Source organism: Phragmites australis, chromosome 7 (assembly GCF_958298935.1).
Source record: "Phragmites australis chromosome 7, lpPhrAust1.1, whole genome shotgun sequence".
Classification (NCBI taxonomy): domain Eukaryota; kingdom Viridiplantae; phylum Streptophyta; class Magnoliopsida; order Poales; family Poaceae; genus Phragmites; species Phragmites australis.
Genome location: NC_084927.1, coordinates 30,441,493 through 30,455,917, shown reverse-complemented (window position 1 = coordinate 30,455,917; position 14,425 = coordinate 30,441,493). Strand labels below are relative to the sequence as shown.

The window sequence follows — 14,425 nt, the reverse complement described above, 5'->3', positions numbered from 1 at the left end:
TTCTTCCCCAAATCTCCTGTGAGTCCTAGCGAAGCAACTCGTCCTCATACTCGGCTCGTGCGGTTGTGAAGCGCAGGCTGCAAGCTGCCAAGCAAGATATGAGTGTTGCGGCAACTGTTGGACGACGAAGCATCCGCATGCCACCCACTGTCTAGATGGACGTGTGGCCGGCTCAAGTGCGCGGCGGTTGCTTCGGCTCGTTGTCCCTTCCTGGCTTCCTCTGTTTTTTCTCTAGGCTCTACCGATTAGGGTAAACATTACTAAGCTTTTATCTAGTTATTGCAGTCCTTATGAATTTGCACGTAGTTATGCTCAGCTGGCGCATCAAACCACCTTCCTGTATTTGAAATATATTTTCTATTTCCATGCAGGACTCGGAAGATGAGATTGATGGAGTGACATCAAGATTCCTGCTGTCAATTGTAAGGCATTATGAAGGTGTTGGACCAGTTTGACCAATGAGCTAGTTACTCAGCTACAGTGCCACATGTGGTGCTTGCTACTGCTAATATTTCAAGTTTAGGTGAATTTCAAGCAATGTGTTTCTGAACTGTTGTTTGCCTACGTGAAACACATTATGTTGTAGTCTATTCCTAGATGTCTAATTGCGACGAGAGTGCTCTTAGGGGCATATACTCTGTATTGTACGCTTATTGATTGCCACCACGTTGGCAGTGCTATGGTTGCTTAATTATAATGCTATCGCGTAACTTCTAATTAATATTGTTTTCAACCTAGTAACGTATGCAACATTCTCGTTTTATTTCTTGCTGAACATTTGCATCTGATACTCCGCAGCCGCAACATAGCATACTTATCTCATCCTAGATTATCTTCTAGCATAAGTAAGACACCTTGTTAATCTTCATTATATTCATCTTCATCAAAAAAAGAACTTTGTATAGCTGTGCTACCCATCCCACCCTTCAGGAACATAGTAGTATATTCAATTTTAATTGTTGAGAAATTAATAACCACGATTTCCACAATATGCAGTATGCTACAACTGAAACAATTTCAACAAACATACTTATCAATGTTCACCGAGTATTTGCTTTGAAATTGGATGTGAACACAGCGGAAGCAAATACTAAACTGGACCTGAAGCTAGCAGCAGAGGCAAAAGCTAGAACAAAGCAGCAGCACGCAACGCGACCTTGCTATTAGCAGCCCAAACAACATCTAGATGAAACCGAACATAGGCAACGTAGTCCAGCTCTAGCACAGCCCCAATCACCACAGTAGTAGACCAACACCAAGACCCCATGGACCATCGCCAAAAGTAGCCCATAGAAACAAGCAGTCATGGAGCAATTGATCCTGCCACCACCAATACCAGCCCAAAACGTGCAGTCCAGTCCAGCAATACACATGCAGGATGCCGAAGCAGCAGATGGCGGCGCAAGAGTGCGAGCGACCGGTGACACAGAGGAGAAGAACATGGTCTGGTGCAGAAGAGTACATCGGCGACATATCCACTGGGCGGCCTGGAGAAGAGAAGCACAGCCCGGCAAAGAAGAATGTGAAAAATATTAGGAAGCGTTGAGCCCTCCCTTCCTGGCTGCATGAGTTTTATTTAGAATTTTTATATTAAAAAAATCTTATTTGCAAAAATATACCGCCAAATGTCAATTTAGCAGAAATACACGCCTTTAGCTCAGGGGGCAAGAGCAAGGTCTCCTCCAATTGTGTGTTGGGGTGGGGGTGGGGGTGGGGGTGGGGGTTGGGGGTGAAGAGGAAGTGGAAAATCTCACTCACCGGGCGAAAGGTGGTAGAGGGAGCTTGACCGCATGTGGTATGCCCTCTCGCCCGGTGGGAGGGCGAGACATTGAAAAATCTCACCCCCATCAGACGAGAGTGGTGCCCGAGGATAGGTCGCTCGATGGTTGAGTGGAGAGGGCGAGATGTCCCTGCCTTCTATAAAAGGTCTAAAATTCATTTGAAATCTAGAAAAAAGAGAAGAGAGGGAGGGTGAGAGGAGAGAAGAAGCAGCGAAGCCTTGCCAGATTCATTCTTCCGGACCTTCATATGTATTGTATTTGTAGCAATAGTAGATTACATTAGATTAAGTGTAGATTTGTAGACTGTTAATGGTAGATACATATACTTAGGATTAGTTAGTACGATATAGTGTACTGTTAGTGGGTAGATCTGTAGACTTAGATATCACACATAGGATTAGCCGGTACGATATAGTGCACTGTTAGTGGGTAGATCTGTAGACTTAGACATCAGATTGATGATTAGTTGGTACAATATAGTGTATTGTTAGTGGGTAGATCTGTGGACTTCGACATCAGACCTAGGATTAGTTGGTACGATATAGTGCACTGTTAGGGGTACATTTGTAGATTTAGACATCAGACCTAGCACTAGTTGGTCGGAGGTAGGATTTAGTAGCGGTATTTAGGTAGTGTTAGGTTTAATTGAGTAGAGTTATTGTGAGTTATGTAGAATAGACCAAATTTAATTGAATAAAGGTAATTGTTTCAGTGATGTAGTACTTGGTACCTAAATTAATGGTGCAATTAGTTTGTTGATGTTTGGTAGAAATGTTGAAAATGTTGTATTTTGAGATATTTTATGGAGAAGGGGAGATTGGTTATGGTCCACATGTCGTTGATTTGTTTGGGTTTAAGTTGGTGATTAAGGGTATAGCTAGACCATCTGAAAAGACTTTTGGAAGATTGTACAAATGGTTATTCCATGCTTTCAAACTTGATCCTGAGCAACATGAGACGACAATTAATGCAATATTGAGCCGTGCAAGAGAGTATACTTTGGGAGCTGATGCCAATATATGGAATGTCACATTGGAGGAATGTCACCATTGAGCAGGGTTGGTCAACTATGCTATTTGCTAAGGTTGGTTATGAGGAGGAAGATGCGGAGATACATGGAGGTCAGAAAGGTCATCAGTTGGCTGCTGTAGAGGATGAAGAAATGATGACAGATGATGTGGCAAAAGAGGATTTTGGGGAGACCGTTGAAACCACACTGATAAAACCAATGGGTATTGTTGATGAGGGGGAGACCTCGATGTAGTTGGGTCGATGGAGAGGGAGGACCGTGGATTCTAGAAAGCTATAGAAGGGGACTCAGGCGATGATAATGTTTATTCAGTCGTCTATGCAGAGTCGGGCAGGGTGGATTTTGGAAATCGAGTAATCAAAGTTACCATGTGCCTTGAGAGTACAAGGAGAATGAAGTGACTCAGGGTGTTACATACCCTAGCTCAATTGCCCTGAAGGATGTTGTCAAGGCCTGGATCATTCATGGTGTTAGGAGACTTCCGCTTGTGACAACTGTTGAATTCATTCTACATGGCACTTGCAAGTACTTCATGGATCGGTACGCGGTTGTGTCAGCGGCAATGGGTGATAGTTGGCTGATATATGGTTGGAAGATCATTGAGTACATGAAGGCGGCGATGGAGAAGGCATAGATGCACCGTGTAAGGCCCATGGGTACAACAGAGCACCAGTTCGAAGTTCTGTGTAGGGACAAAGGAAGGCGAGGTGGAAATCATGAGAGGAATGCCAAGGAGTGTGTTCTCCGAAATGATGGATGCAGCTATTTATGCTAGAAACCAAGGTTGCTTCACAAGGTGTGCTCGCACGTGATTGTTGTCTGTCCTGAGTGTTTGTTGGCTCCATGCCTCTATATGTCTCACTATTTCATGAAGGAAGATATCTTATAGACGAGGAATCATGAGATTTATGGGTTGGATATAGCTGGCACCTTCATGAAGGAACCAAGTGCTGATAAAAGATTCATCTCAGATAAGAGCGACTTTGGATATAGCTGGCACCTTCACGAAGGAACCAAGTGCTGATAAAAGATTCATCCCAGATAAGAGCGACATGGAGCATAAGCGGGGCCGTTGTAGCATCTAGGCCCTTAGGTAAGAGGTAAGTGTTTCGATAATTAATGACAGTCGTATCATTGTGATTAACAAGTATATTTTGAAGGGTATAAAAAATTTGGTTCACAATGATGATTGAGTATTCTTGATCCCTAAGTTGATTTCATGGACGATCAAAGGATGTATGCATCAAAATTAAATATATTCTAGTTCTAAGCATCACAAGGAGGTTAAGGATACTTAGAGCAGTATAGGTTCTATTTTTTTTATCTTTTGACTGTACTATAAAGAGGAGCTAAGAGTAGTAGCTTGACTTAGATGAGTCTAGACTTGGTTTGATATACACTTATAAAATTCTAGCACTAGGTAGCTTAGAGAAGCTCATGGTTGAGATGTCAAAAAGTTAGAGCTCAAGAAAAAATGAATTAGACGAGCTCAGAGAAAAATGTTCTCACTGGATGGTCTGGTGATCAAGAAGTTGAACTCACTGGAGCATTTTTTTATCAGAACAAAAAACAAATGAGTACACTGGATGATCTAGTGATAAAAAAGTTACTCATATTGGAGCATTTTTCTGGTGACGTAGCTCAAAAAAGATGAAGTCAACACCAGATGGTTCAGTGTTAGAGTGATGAGAACGCCATAGTATTTTACAGTACTTGTGTAAATTTTCAGAAGATAGTGTTCAATACACCGGATGATCCGGTGTTCAATGAGATGTAACATCAGAGCATTTTCCAGGAGATTTGTCTTCGGCTCAAAAGAGATGCTACTCACCGGATGGTCCAGTGTGTAGACAAGATATTACACCGGAGCATTCTCAGCACTAACGGCTAATGACAGCTATCGGTGTCTAGGCCTTGAAATTTGTACGCATCAGATAGTAAGTAAATCACAAAGGCCTATAGGCGACAATATGACAAAGTAGTCAGTCTGCCACACACCTCAACTTGTTATCTTGCAGCACCTCATGAAGTCATCTGCCTTAATCAACCTAAAATCCCACATGTTAGTTTTTTTTTAACTAATTCCATGCTAGTCCTCAAATTAAATAAATCTCAACCATCAATATAACAGAACATGCATGAAGCATGCATAAGCTCACGTGCCTAGACATTTGATTCACTTGGCCTAAGAGTGTACTTTAGTGCCTTTGACTACGACTGGTATACAAGGATCTTAACACCACAAACCTTATCAAACATAAAGTTTTAGTTCTAAGGTGCAGCTAACAGAAGCAGTTGAGGACAAATTGTATTAAACCAAATAGTCGAAAAGATTCAGAGAGAGCAATAGTTTAAGTTTTTACCTACTCAGAAGCATCACAGAATCCTAAAGGCAAAGTGATGCTTCTCTTACTCTGCCTAATGAGATCATAAACTTCAAGCTACAAGAAATAAAGAAATGTGTAAATGTTAATACTTTTTGTTATTTCAATCATAAATGCTAAATTCACAAGAAAAATTATGATTCCAAACATACCTTCGGATCTATCGCCGTGCTTGGATTATGTAGGAATTGCCAACCAAGAGAGAGAAAATAGTCTTCCAACAGACCACAAAATTTGACCATGTAAACCATAGTTACATCAACATGAAAAATGATCTATAGAGACTAGAGAACTGTGTACCTGAGGTAAAGTTATATCATGTCGCTCATTGAATGAACCAATCACATCTCCAGGCAAAATCCCAAAACTCTCAGCGGCAGAGTCAAATGATACCTGTAGAGATCAAACGGTGCAATATTACCTAGTAATGTATACATATATAGACTAAATAAAGTTATATTTGATATCTAAGTCCATAGATCTACCCACTAACAGTGTACTATATCATACCAACTAATCATCAATCTAATGTCTAAGTCTATACACCAACTAATCCTAGGTCTGATATCTAAGTCTACAGATCTACCCACTAACAGTGCACTATATCGTACTAACTAATCCTACGTATATGTATCTACCACTAACAATCTACAAATATACACTTAATCTAATGTAATCTACTATTGCTAGAAATACAAGTTTGGAAATTACCGGCAATGAAGAATGAATCTAGTAGGGCTTCGCTATTTCTTCTCTCCTCTCACCCCCCCACCCTATCTTCTCTTTTTTCTAGATTTTAAATGAATTTTAGGCCTTTTATAGAAGGCAGGGACATCTTGCCCCTCCCCCCAACCACCAAGCGACCCATCCTTCGGCACCACTCTCACCCGGTGGGGTTGAGATTTTCCAATGTCTCCCCTTCCACCGGGCGAGAGGGCATACCACCCGCGGTCAAACTCCCTCTACCACCTTTCACCCGGTGGGTGAGATTTTTCAATGCCTCTTCACCCCTACCCCCAACACACACACAATCGGAGGAGACCCTGCTCTCGCCCCGACCCTCGCCCCCAGGGAGCTAAAGGCGTGTATTTCTGCTCAATCGACATTTTGCGGTATATTTTTGCAAATGAGATTTTTTAAAAAATAAAAATTCTGAATAAAACTCATGTGGCCAGGGAGGAATGGTTCAACGCTTCCTAATATTTTTCACGTTCTTCTCTGCCAGGCCATGCTTCTCCAGGCCACCCAGTTGATATGTCGCCGACGTACTCTTTCGCACCAGGCCATCTTCTTCTCCTCTGCGTCACCGGTCGCTCGCACTCTTGCGCCGCCAACATTGAAAGAATACCTACAGATCGAAAGGGGACGCCAAAGAAATGCACAACGAAGGGCCTCACTGAATGGTTGCACATCCATCCATACAAATTGGTAGCTGATAGCGACCTAAGCCAAAGGTCACCAAATAATCAGATTTAGGAACCATAAACTGAATTGGAAGTAAATTCAAATGCTGATAGGTCTCAAACAAAAACTCATAAAATATTAAAATTTAAGAGCACTGATACTGAGATCCCAATGCATCCATCAGAAAAACTTATTGCAAAGATATACATAGACAATTTCACAGGACACCACAAGCTCTCTCTATTGTCGACCATCTGCTGCGGTAAGAATTGGAGTGACTTATCAATATCAAAAATCACTATAGAGAACAAATAATCGTTAGGAATTTTTCAATAATCATCTTGTTCTTAGACAAAGTGGTAAGATGATAATTTTTGGAAAATGGATGCAACAAAACTATCCACAAAGTAAAGAAGGCAAAGAAAAACCTCGGTCAATTAACACCTTACTGGAGGTTATACAAACCGTTAAATCAACCAACATGTTAGATGGATTTTCTAAAACTCTTGTGGCAATTGAACAAGACAAAGACTTCACCATCTAAACATTGTTGTTAAAATTGGCCTTAGAAATGTGAAGCGATAAGAGAATTGGCCTAAGTAGAATTAGGAATTATACATGCACGTACGTATTGACATAACATTCCACAACCCTCCTCCTCCTACTCCTCCGTGTGCATCATCACCATTGCTGTCATTGCCTCTACGCCCGTAACGGGTGCGTACTTACTTAGGGCGAGTTGGTGTGGAGGATGAGGGTGACGGCGACACCCTCCTAGGCCACAGCTTGGATGGCGATTGCAGTATGTGGATCATGGCTTGCCAACCTCCCTCGAATAGTTCTGTCAGCTGGCGAGGAGGATGAATGAGCGTCAACGGCATCCAGAGAGGAACCCTTGTTCTATGATGAAGATGGAGTACTCCTCTCTGCAACGATGCAACAGCCCGTTAGCGGCCATGGAAGGCGTCGTCCGGAGGAGTAGAGCACGGATCTGTGGGCATATGAAAGAATTCACTCGAGACTTTTTTAAGTAGGATAGATAAGAAGGAGAGATCTCTTAATAATCTTCCATCACAATGGAAAAGGTTATCGATCCACAATTCTGTATAGTAGTTTTTTGTTGCATTTTCTATTACCCTTTTCTTTTATATCCTCTTAACAATCTTTCTGCACAATGGCAAAGGTTACCGGTCCACAATTCTGGCACAATAGCGACTCTAGTATTGGAGGAAGGCAGGTCAGGCGTCAGGCATTCAGGTCGATCGATTGATCCAAACTCTCAGCTTCTTATCTCATGTCTCACGAAACACAAAGGAAGAAATAGAAGTTGCCGCTAACAGCAGGGCAGAGGGGGAGGGCTGCAACTATCGCGGACGCAGGCACGCCGCGATGGAGGAAAAAAAAAATTAGTTCCCCTACACCGCCCCCGACATCACAGTGTCAATTAGCAACGCCACGACGGCTTCATAGCAGCGCCAGCACATGATCCTGGGATGCGGCCACCTAACTCTAGTAGCACGGGTACATATTCCAATGCCATTGCAAGCTACACCAATGCATCATGTACACATGAGTGAACTGAAGAGTACACAGTTGCGCGAGAATGGAAGCCATCACATATCTCCTCCTGCTTCCACTCTTCACCTGTGCCAAGGAAATAGGTGAGTTGGAGCTGCCCATTTCAACACCCACTCAGCTGCAACTGGAACTGGAACCTTGCCAATCAGGCAAACAGCAGTGTTGTTCTGAAGATGATCGGGATACTCCAATGGAGAAATGGAGCATGATAAAGACCAAGAAAAAACTTCTGCGTTTCGTTGGTAGAACCCACGCCAACTCTTTTCTCTAAATAATAGAGAGATCTTTTGATAGTCTCACTTCTATCAATGCAATGAAAGAACTATCCCTTCCTATTTGTTTGTCCTAATGAGACAAAGAAGAGCCTCCTTCTTTACCACTTTAGGGGATGGGGGTGAAGGGGGGTTTACATACAACCGGGGCACTTGAATTCGTAGATCAATGGTTTACGGTTACCAACTCGCCCCGGGTGGGTTCTAGGAATGAGAGCACTTATGTATCGAGGGGCTTTAGCACAAAATGAAGTAGCTAGCTAGCTAACTAAGCTATGATGGAAGGACGGGGCTAGGGGAAGAAAATCATTGAAATACCACTAAGGCCGGAAAAAGCAAGTGCAAGTCCCGATAACTGGAAGAAATGCCTACCGTGCGTAGTACCGATGTACAACCAAGACTAAAATTGGACTAGACCTTTTATCTTGGGCTCGTTCCGAGTAAGGATTCTTTTGCCTACCTCGGTTCAAGTTCCGACAAAGACTGGGACGGAGCTAGTGAATGGTACAGGGGTTTCAGATTGACGTTTGAGCAACCTAGTTGGAATTCAGGGGTGCTTACTTAATCGATTGGAAAAAAGTAGTTAGAGAGATGTGGTGGAAGAGTTTAATAAGCTCCAGCAAACGGGTAAATTGGAGGAAACCATGGATAGATTTGAGTGTTGCCAAAGAAACTCCTCTTCGCTGTGAAGCTATCCAAGGCCAAAACCAGTGGTGTTGCGAGCGGCGTCCTCCCACTGCCTCCATCCTCGCCCGCGATCCCGTCGTGGGTCCGCTCCTCTGGCTCTTGCGCGCACGCAACCACCTTGAGCCGGCCATCCGAGAGCTGCACCGCCGGCATGGGCCCGTCCTCGCCCTGCTCTTCCTCTCCCCGCGCCCCGCCATCTTTGTCTACGGCCTGGGTGTCACCCACACGCGCTCGTCCAGCGCGGGGCCCGTATTCGCCAGCTGCCCCCCCCCCCCGCCATTGCGCCCTTCCACGTCCTGAACAGCGGCCAGAGGACCGTTAGCTCCGCACCCTACGGCCTGCTCTGGCAGTCGCTACGGCGGAACCTCACCTCCAGCATCCTCAACCCTTTGCGCGTCCCGCTCTTCGTGCCGGTGTGGCAGTGGCTCTGGCAACTCTGACATCTGACCTCAAGTGCCAGAGCGAGGAGGACGGTGGCGAGGTGGCCGTTGTGGAGTGCCTCCAGTTCGCCATGTTCTCGCTGCTCACGTACATGTGCTTTGGCCAGAGGCTAGACGAGCACAACATCAGGGAGATCAAGATCGTGCAGAGGGAGCTCTTCGCGTCATATATCAGCTTTCAAGTGTTCGCCTTCTGCCCGGCGATCACCAAGCGGGTGTTCTGGTGGCGGTGGAAGAAGGTGCTCTCCATCTGGCGGAGGCAGGAGGAGTTGTTTCTGCCATTGATCAATGAAAGAAAAGATCGAGACAGCAATGTGCCTGATGGAGAACACGAGAGCTTGTCGTACTGTTACGTCGATACGCTTCTCGCCCACCAGCTCTCGAAGGAGGAAGGCTAGAGTGCGCTCACCGACGCCGAGATGGTAAGCCTCTGCACAGAGTTCCTCACCGTGAGCATCGATACGACAGTGACCACGCTCCAGGGTGGACCTACTGGGGAGCCGTGAGATCAAGATGATGTCGTTTGGCATCGACAGGAGGACCTGCCCCGGCTGGGGCTCGCGCAGATGCACCTCAAGTACTTCATGGCGAACTTGGTGTGGGAGTTTGAGTGGGGGATGGGGACCACTGGTGTCGACCTCGCTGAGAGGCCAGAGTTCACCGTGGCCATGGAGCGGCCGCTATGCGCCGGGTGTCGCGGAGGCAGCGGGCTGCTTGTTCGATTTAGTATTTTGATTGCACGTATTGATTTGTTTAGTAACCGTTGCGTTGTGCTAATACAAGCTAGCTAGTAGCCAGAAAGCAGGTGATGCATCAATAACATCGTGTGCGTTTGAGTGAGTACCTTGCAACTGACTTAGGGGAGAGTTGCTGTCAGTTTTCGTGGTCTCGTTGGTGTGTATGAACATGGCATTGATGTTGGTTCAGTGATCTCAGCAGGTCAAGATAACTGAGTCTTCACGAGAGCTAACTAATCACTTACGCATGCGCTATGACTGGGAGGCGCTGATCAACATCGATCGAGAATTTATCCCAACCCACGAGTGCTATAAGAAGGGGTCCTAACTTCTCACAGATGTGAGTGAATCGACTAGGAAGGCTACCCACTAACCTAGGAAGCGACATAGTGGGTTCAAGGCCATAGCCCACTACCGATCATATGTGTTGGCAATCACCCTGATGACACCTATTGACTGCGTGGCCAGTTAATACTTCTAACCCCTACCGATCAAGTAGCTCAGGCGGTGATCTTCATCACTACAGGCACAGGTCCTCACAATAAGCCCAATGCCTTCTACGGCAATCTCAGGTTCTTGTTCATTCCATCTAATCGTGTTTAAGGCTAGCGATCTTGTGATGATGATGCATGTTTAAGTTCTAACATTTGGTAATCAAAGCCGTCTAGCCTAATGCATGAACCCTAAGATCCCGATTTAGCCTTAATTATATCTTGGATTAGTCAAGTTTGATGTTAATGATGCCTCTGTTAATGATGATTAGCTCATGTTTTAGCCAAAATTGCTATCGGTTAATGCTAGTTAGAGTTAATTTATGCCCTTAATTTTGTATCTCGTTTCATGATTAAGTTTGTTTTGGCCTAAGTAAGCATTGTGCAAGGAGAGGAATTGGGCAAATCAGAAACCCTAAAGTTTTTCCCCCAAACATTTCCCGAAGGCCACGAAACACTAATTGCTAAATTGATGAGATTCGAGGCTGGGATTAGTACCATAAGGACCGTAAGCGTCATCATTGTCATGTGCACGGTGCCGCCATGGCTGCTCCTATGTTCGATGGGGTAGCATGCGGCATTAGTTCGCTCCGCTTGCGAGACTCCTCCGCAGCTCCACTCTAGCGCGTGCTCGCCCCTGCGTGTGTGTGCATAATGTCATGGCGCAATTGCATATGCACCACCATAGATCCTCTTGACGGTGACGTGCGTGTCGACAAGAGGGTCCACTGCATCGCTGCCGTTGTCGTTGCTCTCTCTCTCCCTCTCTCTCTCTCTCTCTCTCTCTCTCTCTCTCTCTCTCTCTCGCGTATGCGTGAGCGGATAAATCAGGCCGGAGGGGAACAAATGGCTTAGGGTTTCGGCCGACCGGGATTTTGTTCAAGGCGCGCGTGATGAGGTTTGTTGGATCGAATCTGACGACCAACGTGAATTCATGCAATGCGGGGCATTTTGGGTCGTGTTATGCGTCAAGATGGGCCCGCACAAGCGTCAGTTGGGTCAAACCGAGAGTTATGGGCCCTACGCGCCAATTAGTTAATGGGTCCGATAAGCTTTTGCTTTTGGGACTATAACCAAATTATGGATGTTAATATACTTAATGTTGATTTTTCATAGTTGTATTTCAACCAAAGTTATTTACAATCATGAATTGTCATAATTTATTGTCCACTAATGAAATATTTATGTCCCTAGGCCATGCATATTTAATAGGCCCAATTTTGGGCATAAGATTTAGACTAGCCTTTTGGATATTTCTCAGCTAGACCACGAATAATGTTTAAGTGTATTTTAGGAATATGTTAAGATGAGATCAATTATTATGATTCTCCTAAGATATTTAATTAACTCCTTTTATGTTATCAAGAATTTTCTTATGCTTTAATATTGCCCTAAATTATGAGAGAAAGTTTTTCCCTAGTTTTCAATTTAGTATTTATTTACTACTCATTAATTATGATATTTTGTTTAATATTTACTCTACTGCAATTAAGTAATGTTTAATGCACATTAATTTTGATCATATGATTGAGCTTTCCTCTAGTTAATATATTTTGCTTTGAGACTTAATATGATTATGATTGATTTTATGGCTCATGGCTATATATTGATTAACGTCATTATGGTCATGTGTCATTTAATTAATTTTTAAATTAATTGAGTTATTAAGTTACCTTATCTCAAGCATTTACGAGATCATGACTGTATAATAATTAAGTTGTCTCTGATTAAGATGGAACCAACGAGAAGTTTTAATTAAAGATTTGATGATGTTTGGGGATTATATATTGGCATACGGTTACATTCTAACCAACGTTGATTGTAGTCATGTGTTATTCCTGTAATTTCTCTAATCAAAATGGAACCAACGAGAAGTTTTGGTTAGAGATTTCGTGTTGATTTAAGGATTATGTTTTATGGCTCATGTTTACTTACCGACCAATATTGTTTGTGATTATTTGCCATCTCTATTAGTGAATCCAGTTAATCTTTGTTTTCTGCCAAAAGGTGACGTGAAGTTAGAGTAAAGGTGGCCAAGTGGGTCGGCATGAGGCACGGCCATTTCGGCTCGGCCTAGGCACGCCACGACGGCTAACAGGCCAGGTCGGCACGGCACGACAGCTTGGGTCGTGCCTGGGTCGGAGCCGCGGCACGACGGGTCGGCACGTCATGACTTGTTTGATTGTTTTTATTTTTGTAATATCTTATATAATTTGTTTAGATCTAATGCCACATATGATATGTGGTACAATGGTAGTGTGTTTGACTCCCAAACAGAAGGTCGTGTGTTCGATTTCGGGTGAAAGCAAGTTTTTATGATTTTTTCTAATTTTTCGCGGGCTAACGGGCCAAAAAGGTCATCAGGCCTACCGTGCCACGGGTCATGCCGTTTAGCTAACGGACCGTGCCTTAATAGGCTCATGTCGTGCTGGGCCGGGCCTCCCATTTGGTCACCTCTGATTTAGACTGCTAATTTTTTCTGCATGATTGAGTTTTCTTTGTTTCTGTATAACGGTGAAGCGAATTAGAAGTGTTAAGTTTTATTATTAGCATGTTATTAACTTGAACATCGTAGGGTTAATTTCATGACATACAAATATTCACAATTTTGTGGATATTAAAGGAAAAATTAGTGATATGTCCCTATTATCAATTCAACCATAAGTTCTTTGGCTATTTTTAGTACCCAATAAGAAATAGAATAACTTATTCTTAGATAATGGATAGGATAAACTTGAAGTTGTTGAAAGTCTTCCATTAGTACTAAATCATGGTTACACCCTCCATCCTAATAATGTAATTTATGTCACCATTATGAGAAGTAATCTCCTTGTGTTTCTCTATGTTGCACTCGTATGAATTATTTGGAGCATTAAGCAAATTGTTAACTCTATTTACTTCACTTAAAGTGAAATATTTATAAGAGTTCGTCGAAATTGTAGCATTGAAGCTTATGCCATATTTCGAGGGAGAGGACAGAACGTCTCATTAAGAAAGGAAATGCTTCATTATGTGAGACATACCCCGTGACTAAATTTTTCTTTAAGAAAAATGACATTATTGTCTCAACCTCTGGTGAATTCGCACGCTTATGCATACCTTACAGAGTTTTATGGATGGAAGTATTAAAGATGATTGTGCATATATTTAGTCGGTAACCCAGCAAATCAGTATCAACATCTTATGTTATAGGAAAATGTCGAGCTTAATATAGTTATGTGCATTGGATTGACAAGCTTCCATCCAGACTAAAAAGTGCTATTATTATTATTGTCTAAGTCATACCACTGAGTGTGTAGAGATGTTGATTCCAGTGGGAGCTTTGAAGTAAGAAAAACTATACTTGGGGACAACCAAGCTTATGTTCCAATACCAAAAGTATGAGAGATTAGCAATCCTTCATCTCCAAAAGTTTTTCCTCCAATTGATTCTAGAGTTTATGAATAATGTGAGTCTCACATAAAAATACTTTAAGTTTTAACCTTAAGACCAGTGGAAGTAAATTTAACATTTTAGCTGTTCATATAGAGGATGTCTTGTTGACTATCGGCAATAGGGATATTAATATTTAAGACCCAAAGATTTCTTTTCCCTTCTAGGTATTAAGATTGTCTTGGTGAT

General features: G+C 43.1%; 1 long non-coding RNA gene and 1 pseudogene across 1 annotated transcript; one reads left to right on the top strand and one right to left on the bottom strand.

The window, feature by feature from the left end:
* Positions 1–4,403: 4,403 nt before the first annotated feature.
* On the bottom strand, positions 4,404–5,380 carry LOC133924686 (uncharacterized). The gene is made up of 2 exons (XR_009910837.1): positions 5,175–5,380; positions 4,404–4,859 (listed from the first exon to the last, which is right to left on the bottom strand). It is a non-coding gene; the product is annotated as an uncharacterized LOC133924686 (long non-coding RNA).
* A 2,822-nt stretch (positions 5,381–8,202) lies between these two features.
* LOC133925572 (cytochrome P450 89A2-like) lies at positions 8,203–10,367 on the top strand (annotated as a pseudogene).
* Positions 10,368–14,425: the final 4,058 nt, after the last annotated feature.